General features: G+C 38.8%; 1 pseudogene; it reads left to right on the forward strand.

The window, feature by feature from the left end:
• The first annotated feature begins 6,361 nt into the window (after positions 1-6,361).
• Positions 6,362-15,840, forward strand: part of LOC102498914 (ferritin heavy chain pseudogene) — a 44,298-nt pseudogene continuing 34,819 nt past the window's right edge.

Here is a 15,840-nt window from a genome sequence, read left to right on the forward strand (position 1 = left end):
CTAAGTAGTCTATCTTACATAGAAGTGTCTCAGAATTCAGTGACTATTCATCAATTGACTCAACATACAGGAAGATTTCAAAAAGTTTGTGGTGGAGTCAGCTCATGGTCTGGTGGTTAAGAGAGCTGATCCCAGAAAGTTGACAACTTCTTTGCGTCTGAGAGGTTGCTCCTGGTGATTCTGAAGCCATCACCATGCCACAAAACTAATATATTGAATTACATCGTAAATGCTATGGATAACGTTTGGATTGCCAGGAGAAAAAGAGAAAGAAGGAAAGGTGGGAGGTTCATGAACATTCAAAGAAGTCAAAAAAGATGATTGGTCTGAAGGCTAAGCTCTATCATAAACAGCGCCATGCTGAGAAAATACAAATGAAAAAGACTGTCAAGATGCATGAAAAGAGGAACACCAAACAAAAGAATGATGAAAAGACTCCACAAGGAGCAGTACCTGCCTATCTGTTGGACAGAGAAGGACACTCCTGAGCTAAAGTACTTTCCAATATGATTAAACAAAAATGGAAAGAGAAACTGGGAAAATGGGAAATCCCTCTACCCAAAGTTTGAGCCCAGAGAGATACAGAAGTATTAAAAGTTATTCGAACAGGAAAGAGAAAGAAGGCATGGAAGAGGATGGTTACAAAAGTCTTCTTTGTTGGAGATGACTTTACTAGAAAACCACCTAAATATGCAAGAGTCATTAGGCCAATGGGCTTACATTTCAAGAAGGCCCACGTAACACATCCTGAACTGAAAGCCATCTTTTGCCTGCCAATACTTGGTGTAAAGAAGAATCCCTCATCCCCACTATATACAACTTTGGGTGTTATCACCATAGGTGCTGTTATTGAGGTGGACGTGAGCGAGTTGGGCCTTGTGACACAAGGAGGCAAGGTTATTTGGGAGAAATATGCCCAAGTTTCCAACAATCCTGAAAATGATGGATGCATAAATGCTGTTTTACTGGTTTGATAGCAGTTGCATACAAATAACTCCTTGTAATCTTTGAAGATGATACACCAATCTGGAAAACCATCATGACTGATGCTTCTGAATATAGCTGGTCTTACATGTCTGCAGTCATCAAAAGATTATATATTAAATTGTACAAAAACATTAAAGTGGCCTGGTTTTACAAATAATAAAAAGGGATAGAGAAAGAGAGCTGATCCCACATGGCTGACGACTTGGTTCAAGTCCCAGACCCAGTAGCTTGAAAAATATGATGGGCACGTATGCATGTGTGCCCAAAATCCCAAAAGGAGAGAGAAATGGAGAAGAAGGGATTTCAGCATGACCATGCCCCATGGGGAGAGTGCATCCTCCTTCCCCATCTTTCTCTCTGTATCTATGTCTCTCTCTCTCTCTGTCAAGTACACATGCCCAATGGCAAATTAAACAAACACAAAGTTTCAGGGAAAATGGAATTTAAGTATGAGTTTATTTTGGTAGAAAAAGATCAATATCCATGTGCACTTTTTTCATAATTTACATTTTTCATAAACTTTTTGAATATCCTTCATATTGCCAGTCTGAGATAACTTATCTAAAAATCTTGGAAATTATCTTTGGTGTGACATATTACAAAACTTTATTATTATAAAATGCAAGATTATTGGGAGAATCGTTCAATTTGGTTAGACATAAGTTTATATTTTCCATACTATTAAATAATAACTAGAAGTAATGCTACTTTATATAACCAGTAAACTTATATAAGTTTAAGAAAAACATATCCAAGCAACATTAAAGTGTCTAGATGATACTTAACACTGATAAATCAAAGAAGATACAGTTGCTTTGATTAGCTGTAAAGATCAAATTAGTATAGTTTCTAAAGATTTACATAAATTATGTGAATTTGATTTTAATCTAGTACATAGAAAATATCAGTTCTCAATTTCCTTACTTCCAGGGAAGTTTAGGAATATTAAATTTATAGAAGCAATTATCATTTAGACATGCCAATTAAAACAGTATGCTTTTAGGAGACTTTTAAAAATGTTTTACAAGGGACATGTGCTTGCTAGAGAGAGACAGACAGAAAGTGAGCAAACACCAGTCATGGAGAATGGTCATGCCACAATCTCTTGTCCTCCATCTCTACCTCCTCTTGGAATTTTGGGCACACATGCACACATCTGGTGTGTTTCTCAAGCTGTTGAATCCAGGAAGGACCTGGACTGTGCAGCTGGCCATGTGAGATCCACCCTCTTTAGCCACCATGATATGGGTTGGTCAATTTTTAGGTGACTTTGTAATCTAATATATTAATACCATTTCAAGGTAGGAAAGCATTATACACAAAGAAGGATAGGAGGAAGAGAGACAGGGAGAGAGGAAGGAGGAAAGACAGAAAGGAAGGAAAGGAGGAGGGAGAAATATCTAATATCTAATATCTGATATCTAATAGTACCATTGCATAGCTGAATCAATGCTGGAGATATATATGAAACTAATAATACATTTTTAAAATACAGTCATCCTTCGTATCTGCATGGGATAGTTTCCATTACCTCCATGGATACCAAAATTCATAGATATTCAAGTTCCTTATATAAAATGTCATAGCATCTGCATATAGGCTAATGCTCATTCTGCCATATACTTTAATCTCTAGATTACTTGTAATATCTAATACAATGTAAATAGTTATTGTAGTATATTTTTTAGGGAATAATGACAAGAAAAGAGACTGTACAGTGGCCAGCAGATGGCATGGTGGTTAAGATGCTGAACTTCCATGTGGTCGACTGCAGTTCAAGCATCAGACACGGCAGCTTGAAAATCATGCTGGGCATGTGTGCGTGTGTGCCCAAAATTTCAAGAGGAAAATGGAGGGGAAGGGATTGTGGCATGGCATGACCATCGCCCTCTAGGGAGTGTTTTCTCAGTTTTCCTTTCTGTCTGTCTCTCTCTATGTCTCCAGTGAGTGTGTATACTCTATGACAATTTTTTAAGTCCCAAAAGGTATTTGTAAAAATAATTTGAAGAAAAGAATCATATGAAAAATTAGAGAAAATTCATTTCAAAGATATTTTGGAGAAGAGAACAGAAGTTAGGGGCTACATAGATTTATAACTTTTAGTTCCAAAAATTCTGCATAACAAACTACCACAAAACACAGTGAATTAAAGTAATAGCCATTTGTTCCTAAGTCTGTGGTTTGGCTCAGAGATTCTTCTGGTCTTGACCAGGCTCACTTGTATATTTACAGACATCTTTAGGTAGAGTAGACAACTCTGTTGATCTTAGCTAGACTCTTCACATGTTTAAAAGCTGGCTGGCTCTTGGTTGGTCTAGAATGGACTCATCTCATCTATGAAAGCTTCACTTTTCCCTCCAGCAAGATAACCTGGGAATGTTTTTATGATGAAGTAAAAGTGCAAGAATGAGCAAGCCTAACCATACAAGAGGGCAAGTGGAAACATGCACGAGCTTTTCAAGCCTCTATTTGCATTACATTCACTAATATATTGAGAAAAGTAAGTCATCTGATTAGGCCCAATATTAGAGTGATAAGGAACTAGCAAATGTTATGGATATAGGGAAAACATTACTTGATAGCATCATTGCAATACATCTACCATACTAAGAATTATAGAAACAATGATGACCATACAAACATGGTCCTCCCATTCTTCATGGAATTCACAGCCTAGTGGATAATGCAGAAGTGTTCACAGATACTAACATATATAGTGTGATAAGTGGCTTAATGGGGAAAGTAGAAGACAATACGGTAACAAATAAGAGTGGCACTTAACTAGGTCTTGGGGATAAGGAAATATTTCCTAGAAGAATTGATATCAGAGTTTAGATCTAATGAATGAGAAATATTAATGACCAGAAAAAGCCAATTGTGAGAGTGTGCCTTGTAAAGAAAGTGATATGTTCAAAGAACCTGGAGGCAAGAGAAAAAAATAGATCAAGAAAGATCTGCAAATATCTCAATGTAATCAAAATTTAGCAAGGAAGAGGGTAATGTCAAGGTAATATCAGTTATATTAGGCAGGAATTTGTTATTTATTCTAAATACAGTGGTAAATCATTGAGGGATTTTAAGAAAAAGAATAAAGTGACCATATTTGTGTCTTAGAAGAACATTATCAGAGCCAGGAGGTTGCATAGTGGCTAGGGCACTTGACCCTCACTTGGCCAACTATTATTTGAGTCTGGAATCCAGTGGCTGGAAAATCATCCTGGGTCCACGTGCATTCATGCCCTGAATCTTGAGAGGATACTGGAGGAGAAGGGATTACAGTGTGGCCATCTCCCTGGGGGTGATTTCTCTCTTTCTTTCTCTTTCTCTTTCTCTTTCTCTTTCTCTTTCTCTTTCTCTTTCTCTCTCTCTCTCTCTCTCTCTCTCCCCCCTCTCTCTCTCTCTCTCTCTCTCTCTCACACACACACACACACACACACAAGCATATTCACCCTATGGCACTAAATTTTTTTTTTTTTAAAGTTCTTACTTTAGTAAAAAAGTGACTGGAAGGCAGCACTGTAGGCAGGAATAAAAGTTGAGAGATCAACGAATTTTTCTGGGTGATTGTATAAATTGGCTACTACTGGGTAACAAATTATACAAAACTCAGTGGCTTAAAAAAATCCAGTTATCCAATTATCGTTTCTCATGAGTCTGGGGATCACATGAGAGAGTTGGCTAATTGAGGCTGAGCTCGGTTGGGCAGTTCTGCTAGCCTTGGTGGAGATCATTAATGAATCCGCAGCCAACAGGGAGTAAGACAATGAAAACTGGGTTTGACTAGGCATGGTTCCACTCTGTATGTCTTTCATTCAACTCCCAGAACCAGTGAGCAATCTTGAGCAAATCTTTTTCATAGAGATGGAAGAGATGCAGGAGAGCAATTGAACAAACACTCTGCTATCACCACATCTACTATCATCTCACTGGGTAAAGCATACCACACTGGGGAGCTCAATTTCAAAGGCCAGGAAAGTACATTTCATCCCTTGATGGGAGAAGCTGTAAAGTCACATATCAAAGTGTGTACATATAGGGAAGAGTGAAAGATTGAGATCATTCATGATAAATAGTGCTCTCCAAATACATGACTAACTATCCCAGAGATCACAGAAAATAAAGATCCACAGGCCATACAAAAAAGGTGAATCGCGTAGTTAATCAAAAAAACTTTTAAATGCACAGCAAGGGACAAAAACAAAGAAATGAGGTAGTTTTATACACTTAGGATAGGTAGCAAATAAGTAGAAGGATCACCATCGGCATCTTGGTATATGCAATGGTCATAAATAGTTTCTATCTTTCTCTGCTTCCTCACTGATGTAGTTAACGCCAGGGTTAAGGATTTGGCCAGGATGTTATAGCTGCTGCTTGCCAATAAGCCTGATGAACAACTAAGTGTTTTGTCTGTATTTCTTGGGCAGAGAACATATGGAGCTAGGATGAGTGTCACCAATAAGAATTCAAATTAAGAACTTCATAAATGTGGAGATTTTCACATTACTGATGCAAAAAATAGTGTGCCTCATATATCTCATGTTTAGCTATCATAAATATAGTGTTTCCTTGGTCTTTCCATCCTTTTAAAAATTATGCTCAGGGCTGGCAGGTTTCATGGTGTTTAAGGGCACTGGACTCCCACATGGCCAACCGCAGTTCAAGTCCTGGACCTGGTGGCTTTCTCTCTCTCTCTCTCTCTCTCTCTCTCTTTCTCTCTCTCTCTTTGTCCCTCTCTGGTCAAATTTAAATATATAAATAAATAAAGTTAAATAAAATAGTTCTTAAAAATTATGTTCAAACATATATGCTCTATTGACTACTTATCTCACATGTCTTCCAGGTTAAGAAATTATTTATGTGTGTCTGAAATACCCTATGAGTTCCATGTATCCCACTTGTTTGTCATCTACAATTCAATGACACTATTATTTCAGAATCCTATTTGTCTCCCTTGCCATTCTCTCTAGTATATCTTACTCCATTTCACATCACTACCATCTCTCAAGATGCTGGTGTAATGTGTATTATTTATTATTTGAGAATTTTTGCCTAAGGTATAAGCTAGGATAGAACTGAGGGGCATGAGAGATTTAAGGATGGCTTCAAGATTCTAGCTTGGTCAGCTGGCATAGTGGTTATGCCATTCCCTGGAGAAAAATGCACAGTAAAAATCCATTATGTAAAGAAAGAAAATGAATTCAGTTTTGCACAGGATTGAGTTTAGGTGGATTAGGGAGAAGAGATCTCCAAGAGGATGTATTGACTGGTTAGTAGGATGTACAAATGTTAATGAAGTCTGCCCTGGAGACATGGGTGAGAGTCATCAGTAATAAGAAGATAAAGTCACTGGAGAGTACAGTAGTAAGTATGGAAAATGCTCCAGGGAAGAACACTTCTTAGAGATCTTGGTGTGAAAGATAGCAGAGAGAAGGAGTATGAAACGGTGAGGAGGAAAAGTGGTCAGAGAAGAGAATGCAAACCTATAACTGTAACGTTTGGCAGCCACTGGAGTATCAGGTACCAGACAATTGATGCCATGGGATCAAGTACAAAACAGGTTCATAAGTGACCCCTGGGTTTAGCAATATGGAAGTTAGCAGTGACCTCAGTAAGGGGTTTCACTGGAGAGCAATGAAGAGAGCCAGATGTTGTGGGTTAAGGTGAGGAAGTGAGTCATCTCAAAATGGCTCAGGTTGTGATAGGGAAGAAGAGGAAGAGTGGCTGGAATCAACAAGACATGTGGAAAACCAGCCAGTGGCATGGTGGTTAAAGTGGCTGGATCCCACATGGCCAACTATGCAGTTTGAGTCCCAGACCCAGAGACTTGAAAAACATGTTGGGTGGACCAGCAGTTAGCATAATGGCTATGTCGCTGGACTCCCATGTACTTGACTGCGGTTCAAGTCCTGGACCGGGTGGCTCAAAACTCAGGCCGGGGGACCAGCAGTTAGCGTAATGGCTATGTCGCTGGACTCCCATGTAGTCGACCGCGGTTCGCGCCCTGGACCCGGTGGCTTAAAACTCACTCTGGGCACGTGTGCGTGCGTGCCCAAGATCCCAAGAGGAGAATGGAGGAGAAGGGATTGCGGCATGGCCATCCCCCCCTGGGGGGTGATTTCTTGCTTTCTGTCTCTCTGTCTCTCTCTGTCTGTCTGGCGAGTGCACATGCCCTATAGCGAAAAACTCTAAAAAAAAAAGAAGAAGAATGGAGAAGGGATTGTGGTGTGACCATTCTCTGTGGGGGGTGTTTCACTTTCCCTCTCTGTCTCATCCTTTTCTCTCTCTCTAGTGAGTACACATGCCCTATAGCAAAAAATTTTTTAAAAGAGGACATGTAGACATAGGAATTTAGATTTACTTTGTTTTTAAATAGGCACTCGTAAATGTTGTTGAAAAAGAGCTAGGACAAGGGAAGATGCTAAACATGGGAGATCTTGCATAGCACAAGTACATGGAAGGAAGGGAAGGGAATTAGCTTTAGCATATTATTCAGTAAAAAGAGAGAGTCGGGCTGCAGATGCAGGAGAATTTGTAAGACTGGTGGTAGAAGGCAAAAGACTTCCTCTTTGTGATTTCATTATTTTGTTGTAAAACAGAGAGTGAGATCATCTGTTGAAACAAACCGATAGGTAGACATTTCAGGAAAGTGAAGACAGTGTACTGTTTAGAAAGGGGGACTGACTGTAGAAATGAAAAGTGACTTCAAGGCTGAGTAAAGGACCCACTTGAGTCTGGAGAAAATAAATTAGCAGTAGAATAAGTTTGTAGGTAGTGTTCTTACTAACCCATGTGCAATTGCTGAGGGCAGTTCAGTTGATCACCACTGGGTTTTGCTTGACAAAAACCAATGGAATTACAACTCTGGATGACCAGTAAGAACTACACAAGTTCAGGCCTTCATTTGCCTAGAAACCTAGGAGCCAATAGAACTTTGACTCTGCTGAGCCAATCAGAACTACACAAATTCAGGCTTGCATTTGCATAGAAAGCACACAATAGAACTGCGTGTCTTGTCAACCAAAGAAAACCACATGAATTAAGATTGTCATTTGCACAGAGACTACAAGTTGTCAATGGAACTGTTACTCTGATCAGCCAATAGAAACTGGAGAAATCCAGGCCCTCATTTGCATAGAAAACTTCATGAGCCAATGGAACTGCTACTCTAGACAGCCAATTAGAGCTGCATTAGTCCAGACTGTCATTTGCATGGAGAACACAAGGAGTCAGTGGAACTGCCCCACTAGTCAGCCAATCAGAACTGTACAAATTCAGAATATCATTTACATAGAGAACACAAGGAGTCAATGAAACTGTGACTTCAGTCAGCCAATAGGAAGTGGAGAAGTCCAAGTCCTTATTTGCATAAACACTTCATTAAACCAATAGAATTGTGACTCTGGAGAACCAATTAGAACTCCACAGGTGCAAGCCTTTATTTACATAGAAAACCAGGAGCCAAGAGACTATGACTCCACCCAACCAATCAGAACCACACAATATCAGCCACTCATTAGCATAAAGAACATAAGGAGCCAACAGAACTGCAACACTGGTGGAGGAATAGGAACTGGAAAAGCCCAGAAAAGCATAGAAAAATTAATGAGCCAATGAACAGACAATCAGAGCTCTACAAATTCAGGGCCTTATTTGCATAGAAAATAATGAGCCAATAGAGTTGTAACTCTGCTCTGCCAATAGAATTACATACATTCAGACTTATTTGCATAGAGAACACAAGGAGACAATGAAACTATATCTCTAGTCAACCAATCAGAACTGCATGAATTCAGACTGTTATTTGCATAGAGAATACAAGGAGTCAATCAGACTGTGATTCTGGTAAGCCAGTAGGAACTGGAGAAATCCAGGTTCTCATTTACAAGGAACACTTCATGACCCAATGGTACTATGACTCTAAACAGCCAATCAGAACTGGAAAATTCAGGCCCTCATTTGAATAGAGAACACAAGGAGCCAATGGAATTGTGACTCTGGTCAACCAATGATAACTAGAGAAGCCCAGGCCCTCATTTGTCTAGAAAACTTAATGAGACAATCAGAATTCCACAAGTTCAGGTCCTCGTTAGAATGGAAACCCAAGAGCCAATAGAACTGGGACTCTGCTCAGCCAGCCCAAAATTCAGACCTTTATTTGTATAGCAAATATAAGGAGACAATGGAGCTCCACCTCTGGTAAGCCGATAGAAATTGGAGAAGTCCAGACCCTCATGAACATAGAAAACTTCATGGGCCAATGGAATTGCAACCTTAGCCAGCCAGTCAGAACTGTAGTAGTTCAGGCCCTCATTTGCACAGAGAACACAAGGAGCCAATGGAACTGCACCTCTGATCAACCAATCAAAACTGTGTAATTTCAGAGTGTCATTTGCAAAAAGAATACAAGGAGCCAGTGTAACTGCCTTCAGTCAGCCAATAGGAACTGTAGAAGCCCAGGCCCTCATTTGCATAGAGAACACAAAAGGAGTCAATGGAACTGTGACTATTGTCAACCAATCAAAACTACCAAGAAAAAAATAAAAACTATACCAGCTCCAACCCTTCTTTTGCACATGGAATCAGATTGAGGATGTGGAGGGAATTACTTCTCTACAGTAAATCTACCTTTCTATTAGATCATCAGGAAACTCATGACATATTTTTCTGTTTTTCTATGCAAAAATGTGTCATGACTTTCCCCTGACACAATAATTTAGAGGTGGATTTGAGAATTATCTCCAGTGTGCTTTTGTAGGTGCTTTGAGCAATGAGGAATTGGGATAAAATCTTTCTTTTTCTCCTTTGCAATTATTTCCATTATTCTGGCCTTGCTATACATTGGACAACAGCTCCTTTAGGTTGGATAATAAATGGACAGTTGAGTTAATCAGGGTTGTGTCTTGCCGGGAAGATGGTACAGAAGGGTGTTGCATGAGGGAATTCAGGATAGGTATATGAAAATGGCTGAAGTGATGGATGGTGGAAACTTAGGTGAATAGAACACCAAGAAGTGAACACACGAGTGAAGTAAAGTGAAAGGATCAAAAGGTTAATGCTCTTGGCAAGGTAGAAGGACAGTTATCTTGAGTATGAATGACTAAGGAAGCCAGAGGGGCAAGAGGTGAGTGGTCAGAGGGTGGGTGTCTGGGACAGAGACCTTAGAGACAGTCTATTTTTTTCTTTTATTCAGCTTTTGCCATAGGGCATGTATGCTTGATGGAGAGAAACAGAATGAGGGAAAGTGAGAAACCACTCCCTGGGGGAATGGCCACACCACAATCCCTTCTCCTCCATTCTCCTCTCAGAATTTTGGGCATGCACACATGTTTGCCTAGTGCAATTTTCAAGCTGCCAAGTCTGGGATTTGAACCACAGTCAGTCATGTGAGAGTCCAGCACCTTAACCACCATCCCACCTGCTGGCTCTAGAGATAGAGCTTTTCTGAGATGACAAGGTCTAGAGTGTGGGTATGGGAGAGGGTGACTGAAGTGCAGGGAAGTGGAGTCCTCTAAATGAGAAGGCCAAGGAAGAGTGAGGCAGGGTGTTGGATCCACTGATGTCAGCAGAAAGAAGGCACGTGTTAGTGTGGAGAGGGTGTTGTACCACAGTGACTGAACTCTCAATAAAGCAACTGGAATGTTAGCACATGACCTCAAAAGTCTTAAGATGTTGTCAGTGGTCCACTTCTCAAGGGACAGAGGGAGTTTTGAATGTAGAGGGAGAAATGAAAGTCTAGAAATGCCAGTGAGGAGCTAAGACAAAGGCAACTCCAACTCCTACTCTTAACAGCCATGGCATGTGGGAGAATCAGCTAGGGTAGCTGTGTTGTATGCAGGATGAGTGATCTTTTTTGTTTGTTTTTATTTTATTTTATAAAGCAAAAATTACAGATTTTTTTCAACAGAACTTTACATTCTTTTTTCTGTTAAATATTTCATCACCATTCATTTTTAATGTTTTACAGCACTTTAGGGTTCACAGAAAAATTGTGCAGAAAGTAAAGATTTTCCATATACTAACCTCCCTGTACCTTACCCACACACAGTTTCACCTATTCTTTTTTTCTAGTCTTTTTTTCACATTTTGATTCACAAAGATCTTAATTAAACTATATATTTTCAATAGTAAGTGCAGTTGATATAAACATATCTACGAACACAAGTCTGACTTTAGGCATAAAACTCAGTGAGAAGAATTAACATGCTATAAAGTAGCACCTAGCTGAGGCTATATAGCTTACTGTGGTCATTGAGTGGGTATGTTTTTTATTCATTGTATGTTTTCTGAAATTTTTTTAATTTCAAGAAAAACAGTTTTATCTTTAATAAATCAAAATTTAAAAAGTTAAGAAAAAATTCCTTAAGACTTAAAGCCAGGAAAAAGGTTAGGATTCTGTTCAAATAGTAGGTAGATACTAAAGAGTCAAAAAACAGATATGGACAAAGCTAAAATCTAGTAACAAGTGCACTGGAATTTTCTTCTAAAACATTTTTTCCCCTCTCCATCACCACTTTTACTAAAGGGAGGCATAAACTAACTTATTTGCAAAAAAGAAAAAAATAAGCTTAGTATCAAGTTGGTCTGTTATTTGCACAAAGCTCCACAAGAATACTCATTGATTTAGGTGAGTTTGCTGGAACCTCTTATAAGGAACTTCAGGTTAGACTCTTTAAAAACCCTCCCAAGGCTCGTGAGCCAAGTCCGGAATTCACAATCTCACTGTACCTTTAAGTACCTGTACTTGAGAGTTTTTAGGGCATGTCAGGAAGTGACATTCTTTTTTTATTAACATATTTTATTTTAATTTTATTTATAAATTCAATCGTGAACTTTCCAACATCAATACACTTCACACCAGTCCAGTTGGGGATACTATACATGTTATCATCAACAGATAATAATCCATTTCTGTGATGCATAAATGTCTTGCCTCTCTATTTTTCTCCTTACTGTCTTTCTTCAAGCTGAGTGATCTTATGAGAGGGGAGAAGACTATAGAGTGGGGGTGATGTTCAGAGAAGAGGCGAGGATGGGGGGGAGGTTGTTAATCATGGGATGAGAAGTTCAGATGTCCGGTAGAAGGGTAGAAGTGGGGATCAGGAGCCCAGGTGGTTGCCCAGATGAATCAGCACACTATGTAAGACATGAGATAATTGGAAGACCTGATCTACCTTGATCCTATTCCCTCTCCCTCACAACAGTCCCTCAAATATATTCCAACACTTAGTTCATTTTATTTAAACACACACAACCTTTCTAGTCTTCCCAGCTGACTCAATAGCCAAATCCTTCTACCACTATTTGCCCTCCTTTAGTTGCAAAGTTGTTTGATAAAGTTACATAGAATTCGTTTGGATCCTGACCCCTCCTCTTACCAGTCATATGACATCGGACAACTTATTTAACCCTTCTTACTCTCAGCCTTATCCAAAGAATAGGAGAGAGGTATTAATACCAACCTTGTTGGGTTGTTTTTAGACAACTAAGTGTACACAATGCACATAGCCCCATGCTCAAGACAAGGTAAATGCACAAGGCATGGATTTTACCTCCCATTTTAAATGTGGTGCAGAGAATTGAGAAAAAATGTTTTAGCTGTAGCCTTGACTGGCCAAGAGCAAAGGTGGATCTCTACTTCCTATGTTGTAGACACCACATGCCCATGATGCAGTCTCAGACCAATTGTGCTCTCTTTTTAAAATGTCTTTCTTGGATTAGCCTGTGGCATAGCGATTGAGCAGCTGTATCCCAGTTGGCCAACCACATTATTCAAGTCTCAGACGTAGTGGCTTGAGAAACATATGGGGGATGCATGTGTGCCCAATATTCCCAGAAGAGGAGAGAAATTGAATAGAAGGGATTATGGTGTGACCATTTTCCATGAGGAGAGAGAGAGAGAGAAAGAGAGAAGCACCACCCCATGAGGTCTGATTACACAGAGATACCCTTCCTCTACCCTACCCTCCAACCTGTTGTATCCTGGTCACTCATTCACAGGCCTGGGTTGTTTCAGGCTGACTGGGCAGGGGATTTGAACCACACCTAGCTTTTCTTGGGTAGCACATTATCACTGTGCCATGGGTGATAGCCCCATGCTATTCTTTTAAACTCTTAACTCACATTATTGGCTCATATAGAAGTGTGAGGTTAACTCCAAACACCAAAAGTATTTATTGTCTTGTCAAAAAAATCATGACATATTTTTTGTTTTTCTATGCAAAAATGCTTCATAACTTTTCCAACAACCCAATATATACACTGTAGTGTTAAGTTGGGATAGCAGATTAAAAAATACCTGGACAAGTATATAAATATATATTATTTGAAAAGTTTCATGGGAAAAGAAACTGTGAATGAGAATTCCATTTTTCACATGCTGGAAAATGAATTTCTGGTCACATATTAAAACACATTAGAAACAAAAAAATTAAAAGAAAAAAAGTTGACAGGCAATATGAATTGTTTCAGCAATACATAATAAAGGAGAGAACCTCTTCATACCAAAGGGGAAAAACGAAAATTCTTCACTGAGAGAAGAAATAAATAACGCATCCTATTTACTGAATGTAAAGTGTATAAACTTTAGTCTAACAAATAAAAAACACACACACACACACACACACAAATTATATGCAAGGTGATCTTTTTCTATGTGTCAAGGCTAGGCTGATGTTTGCCCAGTGTGTTTCTTCTTGAAAAGATGAGCATAGATGCTGCTTTGGAACTTCAGAAGTTCTGGAAAGACTTGAAGCAATGATGCTGCTGCCCTGTAGACATGTGCATGTAACTTCTGTTAGAGATGTGGGGCAAATTCCAATAAATCATCCAAACGTTCTCACTTGGTCTTTATTACAAATAGGTCACACAATTTTAAAATAACCAAATAGTTCTGAAAAGGAAAACATTTCCTGAATATCAACTACTAGCATGTAGTAGATGTTAAATGCTTTGCATAAATTAATACAGTCTCACATCAAGATTATTAATTACTTCTTCTCATTCCCATGTTACAGGTGAGTATACTGACGGTCAGAGAAGTCGAATAACCTACCTAAAGTCTTATGCCTAGTAGTGACAGATCTGGGATTCAAATTCATATGTGTCTGAAATCAAAGCATAAGTTCTCTTGATGATATCTACTAAATGAGCAAATATTTGTTGTCTAATATAGTAGCCACTAGTCACAGATGACTCTTTAATTAAAGAAAATTTAAATTTCAATTCCTCAGTTGCACTGGGCACATTTCAAGGGCTGAATAGCCATACACGGCTAGTGGCTACTATATTAAATAGCATAAATATAGAAACTTTCCTTCATCACAGAAAGCTTTATGGGACAACTCTGGTCTAGAACTAAGCCCTGACATAATTTAACTGAATAATAGTGTAACTGTATAATTGTCTCCATGGTTCTTTGGTTGCCAAGATGTTTTGCAGCAATCAATAAAATCATATAGGTTGAAAGGCAAAATTTGTGTATGCTAATTAAATGTGCTTTTTAAGGTAATTTTACTAAGAAATATGCTACTAAAAAATGTGTATAGCATAAATGTACTTTTTTAGAGAGAGAGAGATTTTTGCTAGAGAGTGTGTGTGCTCACTGGAGACAGAGAGAGAGACAGACAGAAAGTAAAAATCACCCCCAGGGGAAATGGCCATGCTACAATCCCTTCTCCTCTATACTCCTCTCAGGATTATGGGCACGCATGCACACATGCCTGTTGTGAGTTTAAGCCACCGGGTCTGGGTCTTGAACCACACTCAACTATGTGGGAGCCCAGCAACGTAATCATTATGCCATCTGCTGGTCCGAAAATATATAATTTAATAAATCATTTAAAAGTGAATATGCATGTGGACACCACCCAGGTTAAGAAACACAACATTATCTATCCTTTAGAGTTGCCCACTTGATGGATCCCATCCTTATCATGGACCATCTCACCCTCCCCCAGAGGTAACCATTTTCCCGGTTTTATGCAATTATTGATTTCCTTTATAATTTTACCACCTGTGGATGTAGCTCTAAGGCATAGGCTTTAATTTTCCCTTTTTAAAATTCTATACAAATTGAATAAGAAAGTATGCATTTATCTTTTTTCTTATGTTCAACACGATGTTAGTAAGAGTCATCTTACTGCATGTAGATATAATTCATTCACTTTCATTGTGGTATTTATAATATTTGCATTGTATAAATTTGACAAAATTTATCTCTTCTGCTGTTGATGACTATTTGTGTTGGGTCCAGTTTTAGACTATTACAAATGTCTTCCTACTCTGAAAAAAAAATGTAGGCTTTTTCTTTTTGTCAAGGTGAGATTTGGGTTAACAGTGGTTTACGCACACTTTCGATGACCGTCACAATAAAAATACATTTTACAAAATTGGTTTTATAAACTGAAATGAAAGAGAGTGGTTAAAGGTCTAAAAAAAGAATTTATGCTATATCATGACCCACTATACTCACAACTGGTTAAAACTGAAACAAAAACTTCCCCCGAATAATAATAAACTCAGTATGTACAATGTACTCTGATATTTCTTTTCCGATGTGATTGTTGTCTATTCCCTTTTTTAAAAAATTCCAGTTGTGATCTATTAAATTGATATGGATATCCATTATTGGTTTGAGGCCCACCGGTGAAAGAATTCTGGGATATAAGATATAAAAGACATGGCAAGGCTAAGCTAGTAGGGCTCTTCCAAAACGAGCCTTCCCCAGTTTCCATGACTACTCACTTTTAGGCCACTAAAATCAACCATGCAGTGAACCAAAACTATCATGGCACTCTGCTCCTCTCTCCCTCCCTCATCAGAGCTGGGAACACAGTGCAGCTAAAGCAGCAGGAA

Source organism: Tupaia chinensis, unplaced genomic scaffold, assembly GCF_000334495.1.
Source record: "Tupaia chinensis unplaced genomic scaffold, TupChi_1.0 Scaffold145202_1, whole genome shotgun sequence".
NCBI classification, from domain to species: domain Eukaryota; kingdom Metazoa; phylum Chordata; class Mammalia; order Scandentia; family Tupaiidae; genus Tupaia; species Tupaia belangeri.